Here is a 20,093-nt window from a genome sequence, read left to right as displayed (position 1 = left end):
CATACCTATCTCATATATAATGACTCAAACTTAACAGAAACATTGTCAAACCCCTGCTTTTCTGCTATTTCAAGTCAATGTGCCTATGTCTGAAACGTCTATTGCTTGTCGTTCCTCAGAGTTGTGCAAAATTTAAGGCTTTAGTCTGACTTCTGGATTGCTGCATGCAGTCCCCAGTGGATGCAGGATTACAATTTAGTGCTGCATTCATTTATTAGTATCCATCTCGAGTCAGTTGAGTGGATGAGAATTCACGTCAGGACTCTTATGGCTCCTTGCACACAATAATTGGATTAAGTCAAGTCATCATGTGGCTTTGCTAGACTTTTTAAATGCTTATTTGTATTAATGGATACATTTCTAAATAGTCATTTTGTAGGATTTGGGATGCTCAGAGGAGCTTTTCCACTGTGTCACAGTGTTACAATTATTGTGTAAAATTAAATCTTGGTGCATTCTGCACTATTCTTATGGGTTTAGTATCAAAGATGTGTTAAAAGAGTGGAAAATTGTGCCACTGCTACTTTTTTCTGCCAGCATTTCCCATGCAACTGTTACAAGAAAAATCCCGTGACCAAAAATCATTGCCATGGGTATACAAGAAGATATTATAAGTAGGGCTGGGCAACGATTAAAATTTTTAATCTAATTAATCACATGATTTCCCACGATTAATCGCATTTATACGCAAAATCCAAAAATGAATTCAAAAGTAGTGTACAGCTTTTAACATTTAGTTTTTTAATTTTAAATGTGCTGCTATATGAATGAAAGTGCCATAACATTTGTTGTGCAAACACACTTTTAACATCAGCATTTTTATGTATTTTTTTTGTAGAAGCCTCGCTCAACTGTCTGTTTCCTTGAATGACTTGCTGCTATCAGTTGTGTGTTTTGCCTTTAAGTGATATTTTAGACTGGAACTACTACAGTGAGAAGACAATTCAACTTGGCAGTGTTTACAGATGACTTTGGTTCTGTCGACTTGCCGTCTAGAAGAACTTTAAAATAAAATGGCTGAGTAAAAGTTCCGTACCCTTCTCCATATTTGGTGGATCTGCCAAATACTTTCTTTTCCGGTTCCGCAGCAGACAGCAACTAGCCTGATTAACATAGACTTTCAAATCTCTTCGAGATTCTGGTCTGACCAAGACCATAACGAATACGATTCGAAATGGCCTGGTCAACCCGCCTCCCTCGGGTTGCTACTGGTTGTGGCCAGAAAAGGCTGTGTCTAAGCTTAAGCCAATCACACCACTCTTTCCTTTGACGTATGATTTAGCTACCAGCGGGGCTAACTGGTAGATTAAACTCTTACCAAAGCCAGTAGGGAGCAAGGCGAAAACGTCTTTCCTGTCAAGAAATGATTCAAGGGCTGTTCTTTGCTCGATTTTTAACGAGAATCTCCCGTCGAACACTTTCATTACAGCATCTACAGCAGTGTCAAAAGCTTGACGCTGCTCCATGTTGATATTGAATGAAGCGCTTCCGTGTACAATCCATGGGTTGAGTGGCAGTTCAACCACGTCACTACCTTGAACACGCCTTTACCCTGGACCGTTGCCGCTGCTCAAAGTTGATTGCTTCCCGACAAAGTGGGTGGAGTTCCCATTTTTTCGGGAACTCGAATCCACCTGAATGAGCAGTTTGCCTGAGTAAGTGTAGCAGAGCCGAAGGTGTTGCGTCACTGCGAGGGCGGAGCCTGGGTAGACAGCAACAGACTTTTACAAAATAAAAGCCTGTGAGCAACAGACTTTTACAATAATAAAATAAATAATAAAACCTGCGCTAATGCGAGATAAAATATATGTCGGTGTTAAATAATCAATGAGTTAATGCGATGATAACGAGTTAACTCGCCTAGCTCTAATTAAAAGCAAGGACTATCACACTTTTTCAACAAGTCAGAGCTGGCCTAAGACCCTTTACGCTTCTGTATTTAAAACTTGCTGGCTCCCTTACTTATAGAGTCAATATTGTCTGTGAAACGCAATTAGTCATTCATATGCATCCATAGTTACTCATAAGTTGTTTACCACAAATTACTTGAGAAAGCAAAACATTACATCTACTGTAGGAGGCTGATAGTGAAGTACGACTACAGAAAGAGAAGAACTCTCTACTGTTGAGATTTTCTTTGATTTCTTTCCGTTCATATTTTCAAGTAATGAAACGCTTGGCAGCTGGCAATTATGTCAAAGCAGCTGTTTTAATTACTGTCAAATTAAAGAGCTCCTAGAAGCTGGAGCTGCTCTTTTTTGGGATTTTCATTCATTCACAGACATCGATGAGACGGAGTATTGATCTAAGTAATGTTGGGGGAAAAAAGAACAACCCATGCAAGCTGTTGATGTTCCTACAGAAAGAGGTCATATGCTCAAACTGACATGAAAAGAAGGTTTAGTTGTCATTTACGTTTTTCCAATAAATAAAAAAACAGCCCAGTCACAGTGAAAATATAATAACACATTTAAATCTTTAAAATTAGAATCATGCCTGTGTGTGTTTGCCTGTGTGATACTGTGTGTCAGTAATTAGAACCTGCTCAGAGACTGACAGATTCGACCCAACCCAAAACAAGTGTGGTTGACTGATCGCTATGTCGTTGACATGTGTGGCGTCATCATACCAAGATCTAATGAGCGCTCTGAGACCATTAGAAAAAGAGATTGTGGGCCTTCGATTCTGAAAAGGGATTAAAGAAGATCGGCAAAATATTGAAATTTTGATGTGACAAAAATCTAATTTTATAGTCTTCAAACAACTGCCAGTTGAGCCCAGCCTCAGCAGAAAACAGGTATTTCTGACCACTTGACCAAATTGTAGGAATGTCACACCACTTGATTGTAAATTGTCAGATGGCAATGTATTATGTTGTTGTTTGTTGTTGGCAGCCGCAGCCGTCGCTCAGTGGTCAGAGTGGGTCGCCCAGTAACCGGAAGGTTGGCGGTTCGATTCCCACTGTCACCACTCAAAGATTGGTGAAACTGACAGCTGGAGGGGTGTCAGTCCATCTCCTTGACACCTCGGCCTTGACACGGCCAAGGTGCCCTTGAGCAAGGCACCGATCCTTCCGCAGGTTCACCTACAGAAACTTTGTTACGACTTTCAATTGGAAAGAGGCCCTCAGCACCAACTTTGATTTGGACCCAAGGAAAGAACCAAGACAATGGATAGGCCAGGGTTCCGACCCCAGAATAGGTCCAATGTGCTATACCCCCGAGCAGCTCTGGATCCGGCCGATAGATAAACAGTTGGATTCCCCTGGTCCGCAACAGTTCTAAGTCAGCTGCTAGGCTTTCCTTTAATACAAAAGTCACGAAAATGTATTTGAATATTACTATGGAATCAGATGTCCATTTACTTAACATGATTGAATGATTGATTCATTGATTGATGTAAAATCTTAAAGGTGCAGTGTGTGTTCCTACAACCAGATGTTGAAAACATCTACACACTGGCTTGTGCAGACAAAATCAATGTCCAGTGCAAGTAGTGGAAGATAAGACACAGCCATTACCTTTACTATGTTCGAAAATAGTATAATATTAGCACATTAAACGGTTATTGGTGGATTTGTCAACTCCGTCAGCTTACATGTCAACTCTGTCAGACATAAAACCTGACGGAGTTGACGAAATGGCATGTTTTTTCCCTCTGCAGAAAAAAACACTGCAGCTAGCTAGTTTTTTGGCTATTGCAAGTTGTCTCCATAATCTCAATAAAATACTTCCATTGAATCCACTATAGTTTAATAAAACTATAGTGGTTTTTAAGGTTTTTAAAGTTTTTTGGGGCTGGTGAATATTGTGACTTTTTTCTGAGGACAAGAGAAATAACATGGGCAGTCTAACCACTGGTCTTACATTTAAACAAATATCCCCCAAAAAAGTAATTATCTATGCTAAAACATAACATCAGTGTTCATAATTCCTTTAGATCTAACTTTGTGAGTATGCCAATCATTATATTTTCTTTATTTTTTTTATAAATAAGACTTGTTTATGTGGGACATGTTTTGTCCTGACTCTCAAGAATCAGTGAACATAGTAAATGTACCATTTTTCATTATTATTGTGACTGCAACATTTTTATTAGCTTGGCCTTTTATGCAAGACCCAGTTAATGTAGACCAGTGCAACAAAAGATCTTCAAAAACGGCCATATTACAGCATAGGATCTGCAGATATCCAATTCTTGGATTATGGTTTGTGGGTCTACAAATTTCGAGAACACAAATATTTCACCTACGTTAGAGTTGTACAAGGAAAAAAACATGAGTGTTCAAAAAGAGCCTAAAAACAAAAGTGAGGTTTCCCAAATTACACCTATGAAGCCCATATGCCAGACCTTTTAGAATAGTGTGCTTTGGACAGGTGAAGCAAAGATGTTTGACCACAGTAATGGCAGATGCAAACAAAAGGTTGGAATCAAAGGTTTTCAAAGATAACATTTATCACTCACTTCACGAAGTGACAAAAGTTCAAATTCAAATGGTTCCCTCAGAGATGAGTCTCTGCTTCAGCCATGAATGTAAGAATCTTGGGATCTTGTTGACGAATGATGGAAAGTTGGAGTAAGAGATGGATTGATGAATTGGTGCTTCGTCAGCTGGAATGAGGGTGCTGCTTCAGTCCGTTGTGGTAAAGAGGGAGCTGAGCTGGAAGGAAAAGCTTACGATTTACCGTTCCTTCTTTGTTCCAACTCTCAACTATGGTCATGAGATCTGGGTAGTGACTAAAATAATTAGGTTACCTTCGTTTGGAGGTTTTTCTGGCACATCCAACTGGAAGGAGGCCCGGGGACAGATGCAGAACACGCTGGACGAACTACATATTCAATGTAGAGCTGAACAGTGTGATTGAGGAGAGTCTCAGTGTCCCCCATGGACCTGTTCAGTCCACGAACCATTCTCGGATAAGCAGGAGATAATGGAAGGATGGATGTATTTGGCCCTGAACCTGAAGTAGGACCGTGTTGGACAGGCCATTAGTTGTTGTATCAGGGCCCACAAGTGGGTGACTGCACAATGAACAACATATATATATATATATATATATATATATATATATATATAGCATGCATGGTTGTTTGTCTCGTTTGTCTCTATGTGGCCCTGCGATGGACTGGCGGCCTGTCCAGGGTGTACCCCGCCTCTCGCCCATTGACTGCTGGGATAGGCTCCAGCCCCCCTGCGACCCGATCGACGGATTCAGCGGTATAGATAATGGATGTATATATATATATATATATATATATATATATATATATATATATATATATATGGTTTGTCTGAACATTTCATAAGTAATATGGGCTTTTTAACATTTCTATTAATTTACCCTTTTCCTGAATGAGTTCTTGAAGGAGATAGGCTAGTCATTACAGCCATTGTCGGTAGTTACAGCAACCAGTCCCTTTTCACTGCGCTTCCATTTCTTCAGGGCACCCTGCAGTACTATAGCAACATCTTAATTCTCCTCAGTGGTTTTTAATTGCATTTTAAAGCCCTTTTCATGCACTGTTACAACAAGGATAAAATACTTTTAAATGGGGCTAGCAAATGCCTCCATCACTTACGTGCCATTTGACTGCATCAGCAGTATGGACATTAACATGCTTCTTGTACTGCAATTTATGGCACAGTTGTAATTGTAAAAATATCTGAAATGGCTCCACTTTTGGATGAAACTTTTCATGTGTACAGTTTTTGGGTGGTGCATGGACTGCCAAAACTTCTGCTTTAATTGAGGTGCTCAAAGGTGCTGATGATCAATTAAACATGTGTAGTTGATTAGCAGTATCTGGTCTTAATTCGTATGAAAGCAATAAGTGTAGAGTTAATTTTTCCACACGCTGCATCTGCAATTTGGTTTAGTTTTTGTGAGTTTAATGATGACATGGTGTACTTTATATGTGGTTAATTTACCTATTCTTAAGACCTGGTAAGGATAGTTTTTTTCATCATATTCTAATATCTAAATTTTTTTAATTGACAGAGGGTATACTTTCATTTTCACATGACTGTATGTGGAACTTTTGGCAAACAGGTATCCAGTGAGAGCATAAATCCAAAAACCAGTGGTTGCCACAAATGTCAGCGATTTAGATATAAAATGCCGTTTTTAAGACAAAACAAAATATGTGCCAGATGAGGCAGAGAACATGAAAATTCAATTCAATCAATTTTTATTTATATAGCGCCAAATACAACAAATGTCATCTCAAGGCACTTAGATAATGCAGGGGGCGTCTGCCTAAATTGTGTAGCAAAGACAAATGATTGTGTGATGATTACTGTTGCTATTTGGTATGAAATGGGAGACCAAACGCTGGTTGCAGAGGCTGTCAAGAAAGCTGGGATAGAGAGTACACAAAGATGAGAGAATTAAGAAAGATAATCAGAAAGTCAATGCAGATATAACAAAATATAGATGCAAAAAGCTGGAGATATTCATTGCTAGAGTGATCAATGGAACATATGGTCTGAAACATAAAACTAATCCAATTTAGATGATTATGAAAGCAGCAGCAATCCATCTCGGAATGACAAGCCAGACATGGGAATTCTAAAAGTTAACTTGCTAACTGAATGAGATTTTAAGTAATTTATTGACAGAGAATAAGAACATGGCTGTAACCATGATTTGATTTGGTCATTTGTGGATATACCATGGAAACATGATACAGGTGGGGGTAGGAGTGCAATATTCAGGTTAAAAAATGTCCCAAACATGCAACAAGTTAAAGGGAAAAAAATATTAATAAGGGAGTAATAGCATTAGGTATGTGAAGACTTTGATAGTCGCAGCACTTTCTGTGGGAGGACAAAGAGAAGGCAGAATGGGGATATGATAGAGGAGCTGTTGGAAGCAAAGACTGTGTGTTTCAGTGATGAACAGGGAACATGGATGGATGAATTCTGGATGAATATTGCAAGAGGGGAAGAAGCTGTACTACATTTAATAATAATATAAAGAAATCCAGCTGGTATTTGTAGCTAGACGGTATGAAAGAAGACGACAGCCGAAAGTGATCCTATTATCTGGAAAATAGGAGTCACAATATTGAATATGTGAGTGGAGAAAAAGAGAGTGAAAATATGATAAGGCTCAGTAAAACCAATTTAAAGATATAGTTGAAAAAGGACCAGATTTTATTTGGATAAGCAAGGATACAAATAAACTAAATAAGATGTTCACAGACCTTATAATATATGCTGCAACAAATCCATACCAAGAAGTTCAGGAAGGGAAAGAGTAGAGGGGGAAATGTAACATTTAAAAAGTAGACAAAACTGGGGGAAGGTATAAGGCAAAATAATTCTTCAGTAATATGGGAAGATAGATATCTCATCAGATTCCTTTGAATGAGCTCAAAAGAATATGCAATCAGAAAGCAATGACAATACCCTGTAGTAAAATAGAGGAAAACAACACCAGTTTTTAACAGGGGGGAAGGAGAGATGCTTGCAGAGGCATTTTTTAAAATAGAATGTGGATGACGATGTATCAGATGAAAGTTAACATGGTCTTTTGAAATGTTAAATTGGTAGTGAAGAGGATTCTGTAAATGCTTTGTTTATATCCACTCAATTTCCCCTTGAAAGAACCAAGTATGTTACACAACATAAAAACAAATAAAGAGAAGAAGGATTAGAGATACTATGGATCTTATTAACAGAACTAATTGATCAATAGTAAATTAATTAAAGCCATAAAAGTAACCACACTAGTTTCACAGCAAAATTACAACAAATGACTGTGTGCTCAGGGAGTAACACAACAGTAATGAAGCAACTGTTGTGTCAAATTAAGTTTTCACTTGAAAGCCATAGGGGTTGGGCAATTGAGCTACACATGACTGTCGAGATGAACAACTGCATTCATACCACTGATTTTACATGATTTTAAGTAATTTTTCGTTGCAGTGTCATTTAAATTAAATTCCGTTTTGTTTTATTTGTACAGCCCTAAATTACAACAAATGGCACTTCAATGATTAAAGTCCAATCCAAGCCAGTTATAATCCTATTCATTGTAATACCATCATAATCCAATCAAATCCAATAAGTTTCCAATTCATATAATGTCTTTTAAAAAAAGCTAAGGAAACCTAGCCTGGCTGACGCGTCCATTCAAATCCAATAAGTTTCCAATTCATATAATGTCTTTTAAAAAAAGCTAAGGAAACCTAGCCTGGCTGACGCGTCCACATCTCGATGAGATGGTGGTCTGGGAACTAGGTGTGCATTTTCTCGTATTTGAGGCGTGGTTTACGAATGCCTAGAGCCGTTTATTGGGCGCTACGAATGTCTATCAAATGCCGTCTGGTTCTTCCCATGCTGCTTTGCGCGCGATTCATAGCCAATTGTATCACTTATACCAGATGACGTATGTAGAGCGACAGAAATTCGACGAGGAAGAAGAAGACGCTTTACTGTGAACGCCAAACGTTGCTCTTTTTTAAAAGTAAACTTGGTTCTAAGCTACTTAAAACACTTTCTAAGGCTGCATCGAACGGTAACGTTGTGTCCGCTGCCATGTTGGATTAACACTCTACAAGCTTCGGTGTCGCACATTCATTTACACTGCCTTTGCAGTGTAAATGAAATTGCGCGCAAAGCAGCATGGGAATTCCCAGGCTAAAGGAAACCAACAGATTGCATCAAAACTTCTATTTGATCCAATCTCCCATCCTGAGCATGCATGAGGCGACTGTGGAAAGAAAAAACTCCCTTTTAACAGGAAAACTCAAGACTCTGCCATAACCAGCTGGGGGTTGAGATGACAGGAAAGAGGGGACAACAAGCATCATAACACCAGGCCTGGGACACCTGCTGAGAAAGACAGCAAGGAAAAAGATTAATGACAACAATCATGTCATATGTACAGACTAAAGAGAGTGGAGTGAAGAAAGGTGCATCATGGGAGGTCTCCCAACAGTCTAGGCCCAGAGCAACATAACCTTGGGATGTTTCATGGTCATCTGAGCCATCCCTAACTATAAACTTAATCAAAAAGTAAAGTGTTTAAAATAGAGACGATGTCAGCTTCCTGAACCCAAACTGGCAGCCGGTATCACAGAGAGGGGCCCGATAACTGAAGGCTCTGCCTCCCATTCTACTTTTAGAAACTCTGGGAACCTCAAATAAACCTGCAGTCTGAGAGCGAGTGCTCTGGAAAAAATTGAACTATGAGATCTTAAGATATGATGGAGGTTGGTTATCAAGAGCTTTATATGTGAGCATTTTAGGATTCTGTTGTTGCTCCCTTGTGCTTTATGTAACTTTTTTCATCATAGCTTGAATTAAAACAGACAACAAATGATCGCTGTAAACTATCCATTTCTTGGATTACTGGCTGAGTTCCACCCCCTCAGCTGAACACATAGAATGTACTGGAAACATGAAGCAGAAATCCTCCTGAAAAACATGACTTACAATATAAATAATGTACATTACTAATTGAAAGTTGTGTTGGGAGGCACAAAAAATATTCAAAATGTGTGTTCATTAATACAATAAAAAAGTTTTCTAATTCATCACTAGCTCGCATTTTTCATGAGACCAGGCTGTGATAATGATAAATAAACCATACAAGGTTCCAACAAAACCTAGACCTTAGAAGCCTGCCACTATACTATTCTGTAGGAAAAGTACATTTACTTTTAAATTCACATTAATTTATTTAGCAGATGTTGTTATCCAAAGCAAGTAAGAAACAATACTCAGGCTCCAATACCCTAAGAAATCCTGGTGTAAGCATTAAGTAACAACTCTTTTCAGCGGACAGACAAACATCAACATGTAAAGTAATGCAGAAAGAAAAGAAAACTTTTAATCAGCTTTCAGAGGGACCTTTTGGAAGGGAAAGCCACAACCGATTCAACGATGAGAATCGAGGGTTTAATTTGTAACTGGATATGAAACTTCCTGGATAGAAGAAAAGTAAAGGTTTCAGGAAATGCATTCAAGAGTCGGGACAGTGTAATATGTCCATTTAAGGATGATAAATGACAAATTTGAACAAGTATCACAGGATGGGGAACAATGATATTTGCAGATGGCTCAGTCATATGGAAAATGGGCAGAAAGACACACTATGTCACAAAAAAGAAAGGAAAGGAAATACACATATACAGTATATCTGGGAAACAGGAAAAAGTTTCTAGCTAGTGTATGTTATCAGAAGAAAAGTAAGATGATTATTTGATACATTTGTATGGAGGTGGTTGAGTGGAAATGATTATTTTTTAATTCCTTGGTTTGCATTTTGTTGCAAGTTTCTTATGGGGTCAGCACATTAATATCAAGACTGACGAGCGAGATAAAGACAATTAGATATTAAACATAATGAGACAGCCGATTGGAGCTCCCTGGGCAGCAAAAAGATCTGGATAAAGATATGCAACTCAATAATACGAGTAACAAGTCAGAAGCTCACCTGGTGCTGCCGTTCAGCTGGAAGTAGGAGGGATGCAACTTTATCGGCTTTCTGGCGTATAATGGATGTCTGAAAGGTTAATTCAGATAATTAATAATTGATTCAGAGGACCCCATAACACAAAGGAAATTTCAACAAATAAGTAGGAGAAAACTTTCATCTGGGCAGAAAGAATGTGGTAGAGCCTAAAAGTAACCAGGTTTCCATTGCTGATTTTGATTCACAAGCTGTTTGTAGTCTGAACCAGAAAACAGCAAAGTTCGTTCAGCCAGCCTATTCTTTTCCCAGATATTAAATTCTTAAAGAAGGGCACCCTCCATTTTCTTTTTGTGGTTTCCGGTTACCACAACTACTTCATGCTGAATTTCCATAATGAGTGACATAGTTCTGATGACACGACACAGCCACCCCAAACCAGTTTATGGAAAAGTGTCTAACTTGCAATACACAGAAAGATAGATACATACTTTATTGATCCCGAAGGGATTTTTGCTGCTTTTGTAAAAGAAGGTTCTATATTTTATTTACTAGTGAATGGAAAGCCAGTCATTATTTGAGCCAACGCTCCGTTTACGATGAAACAAGTGATATGAAACCTATAGATGTATAGCTCGATAGACAAAAGAGCAAATATATTGAAGTCAAAGATAGCTAAAAGGTTTAAGAGCTAGAAAGAGCAAATTGTTGCATACATGATGAAAATAACAGCAGTGTCTTAGTTCTTCAACAGATTGTGCTTTACTGGGCAGGAAGAAGAGGTTATTTATATCTGCTCAGATGCAACTTTAAAGCAATTAACTATGCAAAACTGTCCAGGTTTACTTCATGAAACATTCCTTCTTTACAAATCCTCTATCGAAAGTGGGGATGCCAGTTTAATTTGTCTAATTCAATTTGTGTAATTTGTGATGCTGAAATCAATATCTGAGGAAAATGTTACAGTTCTCCAACCAGCACCTGTGAAGACCAAAATTGTTAACCTTATGGTAATGGTGCAACAGAATTCAAGGGAAAACACAAATGAAAAGGATGCATGAAACGTGTGCCCGTTAACATCTTGTAACAGATCTGTCGAAACTTTGATCTCATTTGTTCTCAAATCAGCTCTCCAATTTTTTTTCATATGAATGTGGATTTGAAGACAAAGCCAATATAACCCTCATTCCATTGTCATGACACTGTCTACCACATTGTTTAGCCTGATTGGATAAAGCTTTTCCAGATCCACAGACGTTATTATAGAACTATTTTCACAGGATGCTTAGGCCTCCACATCACCAGTTTCCTCAAATAAATTGCTGCCGTGCCCCTTTAAGAGTATCAAATTATCCAAGGATGACTAATGATGCAAAAACAGGCAGAGAATGTATCTGTATATGATAGAATCCCAATTTAATGGTTTGTTGGGATGTTTTTACTGTCAGCAACAATTATGTTTGTGATTGAGTTATTTCCTTCATCTTCTTATTGTGCACATTTTTAAGGGTCATTAAGGTTTATGATTCCAGGTCTTACATTTGTAGAAGTGTATCATTGCATAAACCAAGGAAGGTAAAACTACTGTAAAGCAATGAAGGTCTTAAACTGCACAGAACAACAAAACCCAACAAGGATCAATGTAACTGTGGAAGTGCATTCAGTACATTTATCTAACTGATGCCCAATGTCTTTGTTTTCCAATTCATCATATTATTGGTTGGCTCAAAATAAAAGCAGCCCAAATTATATCGGATTCTAGGAAGTTTTGAGTAATGTCTGTACATCTACTCTTTGTTTTTTGGCAGAACTGTAAGTTCTAATCCAGATGAAAAGCAAAGTCTATCATTAAGCTGACATGCAGATAAAGTACTGTCCATTAGATCCCATTAAAGTTGTAAATCTTCATAGAAATGTTTCCAAAGTTCTTTGCCAGGCTCTAGATGCTGGAGGATAGGATGATACTGCAGGTGAATAATGACAAAAAGATCCAGCTACAGTATTTAAAGCTGCAGCATTTAATATTCTATAGCCAATTTAATATAGACTCAAATACTTTGGTTTTACATGAATGAGATCAGACAGAAACAACTAAAAATTCTTACCCAATTTGGCTTGATTTAATGATGTCAGAAATGTCTGGTCTTTTTAAAGGCTGTAACTGAATCTGTAAAAATCTTTGGCTGTCAAACAATTGCAATGTTTAATTGTGATTAATTGCAGGACCGTGTAATTTATCTGTTGAAACTTGACCTAAATTCAGGATTTTTAAATGTAAATGTGCCCCAATGTTTTACCAGCTGAGCTTTCCCCTTTAAAAAGGTGACAGTGTGGGTAATGAAATGGGAAGTGGGAAGCAGCTCCGAAATGCATGCCGACAGATGTTACTCAATTACTCATAATAATAATCAGCCATTAAGTGTGTAAATGAGCTCAGGTCCTAGAATAACTGGAATTTAAATATTGTTCATAGTGTTCAGTGAGTTAGAAGTGTAGACCCGGATGGCGAAAAGCAACTCATCTCTGTCCCCATCAACTGCAGAGTTGGTTCAAACAGCAACAAGACAAGGCTTCAATAAAGACACAATAAAGAAAACTGCAATACTTATCAGTATTTTTTCTTTTTGGGTCATTCTTGCCTTGTAAAGATATAGCAGAGATACATCGGCGCAGTGGGAGCATGCCGTCATTGAAAGATTTGGGCAAATATTTTGTGTCTGCAGATGAAAGACAGCTCAGTCAGAGAAAGTTCAGTCGTCCAGAAGAAAATTAAGTGTTTGGTTTCAGAACTGGCCGCCTGTGTGTTTGCTTTGCTTTCACCACCGAGAACCTGTTTCTTTCATCTATTACCCTCCGGATGTCCTTGTGATTCATCAGACAGACGAAAGGCAAAACCCGAAAAACTTTGGCTTTTCAGATCACACTGTTACTGTTTTTGCTGAAAGATAACCAGTCATTTTAGCACTGTTTCAGCACACACTCCCTCACACAGGGAGGCTTCTCTTACACCGTTGTTTGTGCCTTGGTACAATCAAATCGTTGTAGCCTAATCACCAGTGAATGGTTTGACCTCATGCTGTTTTAGTCTCAGTCTGTGGTCACATTTGTCTCTACACACACAAACACACAGCTGCATACAGTGCACAGTGAAAATTAGTACACCCCTGTTGAAAAGTAACATTTTGAACAATATTTTAATACACACACAAGTTATTCCCAAAACGTGCATAGAGTAAGTTTAATACAACATCTGTTCAGCTTACAACAGAAAAGAAAGGTCAATAATATAACTTAAATGACATATTTGTCCATTTTTGTGAAATTATGCTGGTGCAAAAGTGAGTACACCCCTATGTTAAACTCCCTGAGAATGGGCCGTGTTGGCCCGAAATGTCATGAAATGAAAAGGCATTAAAAGGGAGGTCATCGTTGTGCGTTTCATCCTTGCCTTACATTGAAATTTTACATTTTGAGTCTGCACCAGGCTAAAAGAGACGTGTGTGAGATTTGACTGAAATCCTATGGAGAGTATCATGATCTGCTTCAGTAGTCACAGTACATGTTGACAAGCATGTTTCTTTTGGTGAAATTCAGCTTCCTACTGTTGATGGCATCCATACAGCCCCAAACCATGTCACTCCCACTACTATGCTTGACTTTAAGCATGGGGCACTTTTCTTTGTACAAATCACTTTTTACCACCACACAGGCTTGACACCATCGAAAGCAAATTTGTTTATCATTGTCTCATCAGAGACAAACAAACTAAGGATATGGATTGCTGGAACCATGTCCTGTGATCTGATGACACCAAGATGAACAAATAAGGCAAGGATGAAACGCACAACGATGACCTCCCTTTTAATGCCTTTTCATTTCATGACATTTCGGACCAACACGGCCCATTCTCAGGGAGTTTAACATAGGGGTGTACTCACTTTTGCACCAGCATAATTTCACAAAAATGGACAAATATGTCATTTAAGTTATATTATTGACCTTTCTTTTCTGTTGTAAGCTGAACAGATGTTGTATTAAACTTACTCTATGCACGTTTTGGGAATAACTTGTGTGTGTATTAAAATATTGTTCAAAATGTTACTTTTCAACAGGGGTGTACTAATTTTCACTGTGCACTGTATGTAGTGTAATCTCATCTTGACATTGGCAACTTTCACTTCCTCAACTGTCTCACACGCACACCCCCCCGTGAGCCAGTTTCACTCATCGGCTGGATTCCTTGAGGCCCTGTCACACTGTTGCATATGAGAGAAGCGTATGAGTTGCGTATTAAAATTAATAATATAATTTTTATACGCACGAAAAGTCCTTGAAAATAAAGAATGACTAGCGTATGAGTAGCATATGAACTGCGCATGCCCAGCGTACGTTTCAACGTGCCTATATCAGCAGCCTTTCCACATTGCTCCATTATTGCAGTAGACGACGCGCTATCAACATCTCTCGAGACATTCATCTCGATCATGCCTCCCAAGAAGCAATCGTCGTTTGCCCGGGCCCTGGGCCGAGGAAAAGGCAAAAAAAACACAAGAATCATTCTCACCCAAACCTGCTGAAATGCCTGATGCACCTGCGGCTGATGAGTTACATGCTTCTGAGCGATCAAGATCCCCAACTCCTCCTCCTGACCGCTCCCGTGAATCGTCGGTTGCCTGCCGCCTCCATCTCCGCCCGTCTGGCGGAGATGGAGGCGGCAGACGGGCGGAGGCTATAAATACGCTAGCTGTACGGTACACCTTCATGCCAACATATGGCAATTTATGTCCAGCGTTCTCGACCTATCAGTAACGTACCTATATCGTACCTCTAGCGTATTCAGCGTATGCCAAGCGTATGCTTAGCGTATTAATCATACGCACAAAAGTTTTGAGCATGTTCAAAAATGTATTTCTGCCTCAGCGTATGTCAACGTATGCCAACGTATGCCAGCATGCTTGAAACGTATACAACCTATGCCTAACGTTCCCCTGGCGTATGTCAGCGTATACCAGCGTATGAGTGATAATTTTCATACGCAACTCATATGTTTCTCTCATACGCAACAGTGTGACAGGGCCATTACTGCAGTTGTGTCCATTAGTGGGTACAAAACAACAGATCCCTGCCAACTCGCCTCCTGCCTCAACTTTTTGCTTTCACTCTGTTAATGTCAATGCATCTGGCCTCCCAACTCCAGGAGGGAATGTCTTCATAAAAGGGCTCCATATGTGACAGTTAGGTCAGGCTGCTAGCAAATGGCAGCTAGATTAGAATGCCAGTGTCAAATGGACTGTGCCAAAATGCGCTTCTGAAATCATCGTCAAGTACAGAAATATTTTCTTTTCAATATTTGTTTTTGGTGTGAGCCTAAACTGGCATCAAATAATCATTTAATTGAAGTGGAAATAGTTTTATTGTCAGGAAGTGGAAAAGTGATCTTAGGGTGGCCTATAAAATATGAACATATTGTAAAGCCCTCAGAAACAAATTAGGAACCTGAGGTTTCTTCAAACACATCTGTGGAAAATGTTCTGCAAAATACATTTAAACTGAGTTCATTCAGACTGAATCTGGAAAGGCTACAGATAATTAGACTTGATCCATACACCTAAGACCAACTGCGGTAAATTAAGACCAATGATCTCTGGTGCTTAAAGTCCTTGTAAAGTACATTAATTTTTGTCACATTATTAAAGCAATACTATGTAACATTTCTACCTTAAAATAACAGTTTGAAAAAAATTGTGTGTCTAGAATGATTTTTAATATTACGATTGGCCTGTTCAGGGGTCTGAGTTGAAATAACTGCGTTATGTAACTTTGCTGGACCGGCCCGGGAGCTGAGCGGAAGTACTTCGACTTGCTTTCTGGCACACCTACCGCAAAAACAAATAGACCCCTCTCACGCTCCCAGGTATAAGGCTAAGCTAGCGCAACATTGTCAGTACGATCATCATGGCAGAGGCACCGAAGAAACAGAAGAAGACGTTGACTGATGAAGCAAGGAAGAGAAAGAGATTTACGACAGTGTCTTAACCGTACATTACCTCCAAGCCTGTAGGGGGAGCTCCATAATGGGCTTTTTGAGAAGTTACATAGTATTACTTTAAAGAACTCTTCAGCATCTTCTGTTCAGAATTTTATGGGTGTGTTAACCTTTCCTGCTAGTATCCGGACCGTGGTCAGGAGATCAGGGGAAATTGCCGTTTTCCAGGGCCGAAGAACGTGCTTAACTTCGGGGTTAACTTCCCTACCCTCGTAGTCTTAAACAATAAGAGGACAGCTCCACGGGGCTTCGTCTAATCCTTTTATTGCACCAACAGTAGAAGAACAACTGCTCCGGCAGCCGCCCTGACTGCATACAACTTTTTCTCTCCCCGTCTCTCCTTTTTTTCCTCTCTCCCTCATGCCCACACCTGCGCACATCGCGACTTATTGCATATCTTGCAACACTACCCCCACTATGGATAGCAATTCCTCATAATTCTAATCCAGTACAGCAGCATAACATTTCTACATTACTTCATAAAAATAAAGCAAAACTATTCCTGGCAAAATGTCATGAGAGGGCAAAGTCCTTGCAGGGCACATATAATAAATGAGGGCATTACAGTTACATCCATTAGAGTAATTAAGTGCATGAGCGTCGGCCTATAGCAACAATACACAGTCCCCAATACTACCTAGGCAACCGGAGCATAAAACATCAGTGAAAAGTGAACAGTGAAAATCGTCAACAGTAAACATTTCTCTCTTTTTTTTTTTTCAGTCTTTTTTTTCTTGTTCTTCATGTAGCTTTCTACTATAGGGGTCGGGGTGGACTACCCGGGTCCCCAAGCCGTGTAGGGTTTTATTCTGCCCTGGGTAACCACGACTTCCTATCTAATCTACCCATTCTCCAAACCTGACTGGAGATCTTCGTTGACGCCTCCACCTTTGAGAGCGCTGGTCGGGCAGTGGCGGCGTTACCTCACCCCCACTATCTGCAGCGTCGTCCTCTGGTGAGCCCGTAGAAGGGAGTGAGCCGGCTGCAGCAGAGTCGTCTCCCGCCGTATCCAGGACCGACTCCTGACCTGCGCTGGAGAACAGGCTAGCGAGGTCTGGCGCCGCAGACTCTGTTGCCACAGCTGGAGGGGGAACCTCTGCTGGCGTCCATGCCTGGGCCTGCTCCATGACCCAGGCGTCATCCAGGGGATCACGACTTTGGTAGGGCTTTAGCTGGTCGTAGTGAACCACCTTGACTTTGGTCTTTGGATTTTTCTGGATGCGATACACCAGGTCATCAAGCTGTCCCAAAACGAAGTAAGGTCCCTCATAGGACGGAAGGAACTTCTTGACTTTGTTCTTGACTCTCTTTGTGCCCTTGATGAGGTACCACACGGCATCTCCAATGCAATATTGAGTGCGGCAGCAATTTTTGTCATATTGTCTCTTTGCGCGCTCTACCGACTCCCCAAGTGCATCCCTAGCTATCTGATGTGCCAGCTCTAGTCGCTCACGGAGACGCTGGACATACTCCGGGGCAGTAGGAGCGTCTTCTGGGTCAGGCGGAAGGCCGGTCACCAGGTCTGCCGGCTCACACACTTCCCGGCCAAACATCATGAGATTTGGGGTAAGTCCGGTTGCACTGTGCCTAGTGGATCTGTAGGCCATGACTGCGTAAGAGATCATAAGATCCCAATCCCAGTGGCAACGCTCAGCAGTCGTGGCCAGGATCTTTTGTAGGGTAGAGTTGAAGCGCTCCACCTGGCCATCCGACTGTGGTCGGAACGGGGTAGTTTGTGTCTTCTCGATCCCAAACAGAGCGCAGATCTTCTGGAACACTTCAGACTCGAAGTTTCTACCTTGGTCACTGTGTATGGTATGTGGGGCACCAAACCGGCACACCCACTCAGAGGCAAGTACTTCGGCCACTGTCTCGGCTTTTTCGTTGGGCAGAGGGAAAGCCTCCACCCATTTTGTAAAATAGTCCTGGATCACGAGCACATAGGAGTTTCTGCGCTCAGTTTCATTCAGTGGTCCCATGATGTCTAGAGCTACCCGCTCCATTGGGGCTCCGACTCGATTACTGTAACGCTCTTTTAACTGGACTTCCCAAAAAGAGCATTAAACATCTGCAGCTCATCCAGAACGCTGCTGCTAGAGTTTTAACCCGGACTAAGAGATCTGAACACATCACACCAGTTTTAAAATCTTTACACTGGCTTCCAGTCAGTCACAGAATAGATTTTAAAAGCCTGCTGATGGTTTACAAATCCCAGAACGGTTTAGGCCCAAAATACATCTGTGATATGTTCAGAGAATATAAACCCAGCAGAGCTCTTAGATCCAAGGACTCAGGCCAGCTGGTCCAGTCCAGAGTCCAGACTAAATATGGAGAAGCAGCATTTAGCTGTTATGCTGCAAATAAGTGGAACAAACTGCCAGTGGAGATTAAACTTTCACCAAATGTAGACATTTTTAAATCCAGGTTAAAAACATTTCTTTTCTCATGTGTCTATGCATGAAATATCTTTTAACTTATCTAGACTGTTGCCTGATTATAAATTCATTTAAATGATTTTATTTGTTTCTCTTTATATTATTTTATGTATTTTTAAAAACTTGTGGTAATATCAATTGAGGGTAGAACTGGGCACCATCCAAGCAGTAAAACCGCCTGAACAGGATGCCCTCTCGGACGAAGAGGCGCTTCCACTGGCTCCAGTAAGCTTTCGTGGCTGGGCTATGTGATGAGACAGTAGTCCATGAAGGCTGCTCGCCACCAGCCTCCAGCCATGCCTTGATAGGAGAAATATCTGGGTCAACCTCCTGCGCCTCTTGTAACTCTTGGGTGGACCAACCACTGAACTGTGGGATGTCAGGAGATCTGGCGTCTACCCCCACTGAACTTGCTCTTATGGTTAAATGTTCGTCCACCCCCACTGGAGTTTGCACTGTCTGGATTTGGACGGGATCCAAGTTGCACTGTACGGCCTGATGGCGGACATTCTGTGGATAAGGAGATGGACCAGGCAGTTGACATGGGCATGACTGCCTACAGGGCTGGCGGGAGAGGCTTTCTGCATTACCATGCAGCCGGCCTGGACGATGTTGAGGTCATATTCGCCGAGTCTCTCGAGCCACCTGGCCAGCTGGCCCTCAGGCTCCCTCATCTTTGTCAGCCAACGGAGACTGCTGTGGTCGGTGCGGACAGTAAATGACCGTCCCAGGAGGTACTAGCGGAAATGTGATGTGAACTCGACAACTGCTAGCAACTCTCGGCGGGTTGTGCAATAGTTCTGTTCAGTTTTGGACAGACGGCGACTCCCATAGGCCAGCACACGTTCTCTGCCTAGCTGCACTTGAGAAAGTACAGCACCAATGCCAACATCACTTGCGTCTGTGTCCAGTACCATGTTCCCTTGGTCTAACGGGTAGCCCAAGACTGGAGCGGTGGTCAGTAGACATTTCAGTTGGTCGAACGCTTGCTGACACTCCACAGTCCACTGGAACCGAGCATATTTCTTGGTTAATGCATGGAGGGGTCCAGCCACTTTTGCGAAGTCCTTAACAAATCTTTGGTAGTACGACGCCAACCCGATGAACTGGCGAACCTCTTGAACCTAAGTCGGCGTAGGCCATTCCTGTACCTTCTGTATCTTGGCGGGGTCCGAAGCCACCCCTTCTTCG

Source organism: Odontesthes bonariensis, chromosome 23 (genome assembly GCF_027942865.1).
Source record: "Odontesthes bonariensis isolate fOdoBon6 chromosome 23, fOdoBon6.hap1, whole genome shotgun sequence".
Lineage (NCBI taxonomy): Eukaryota > Metazoa > Chordata > Actinopteri > Atheriniformes > Atherinopsidae > Odontesthes > Odontesthes bonariensis.
This window is presented reverse-complemented; position numbering follows the sequence as displayed.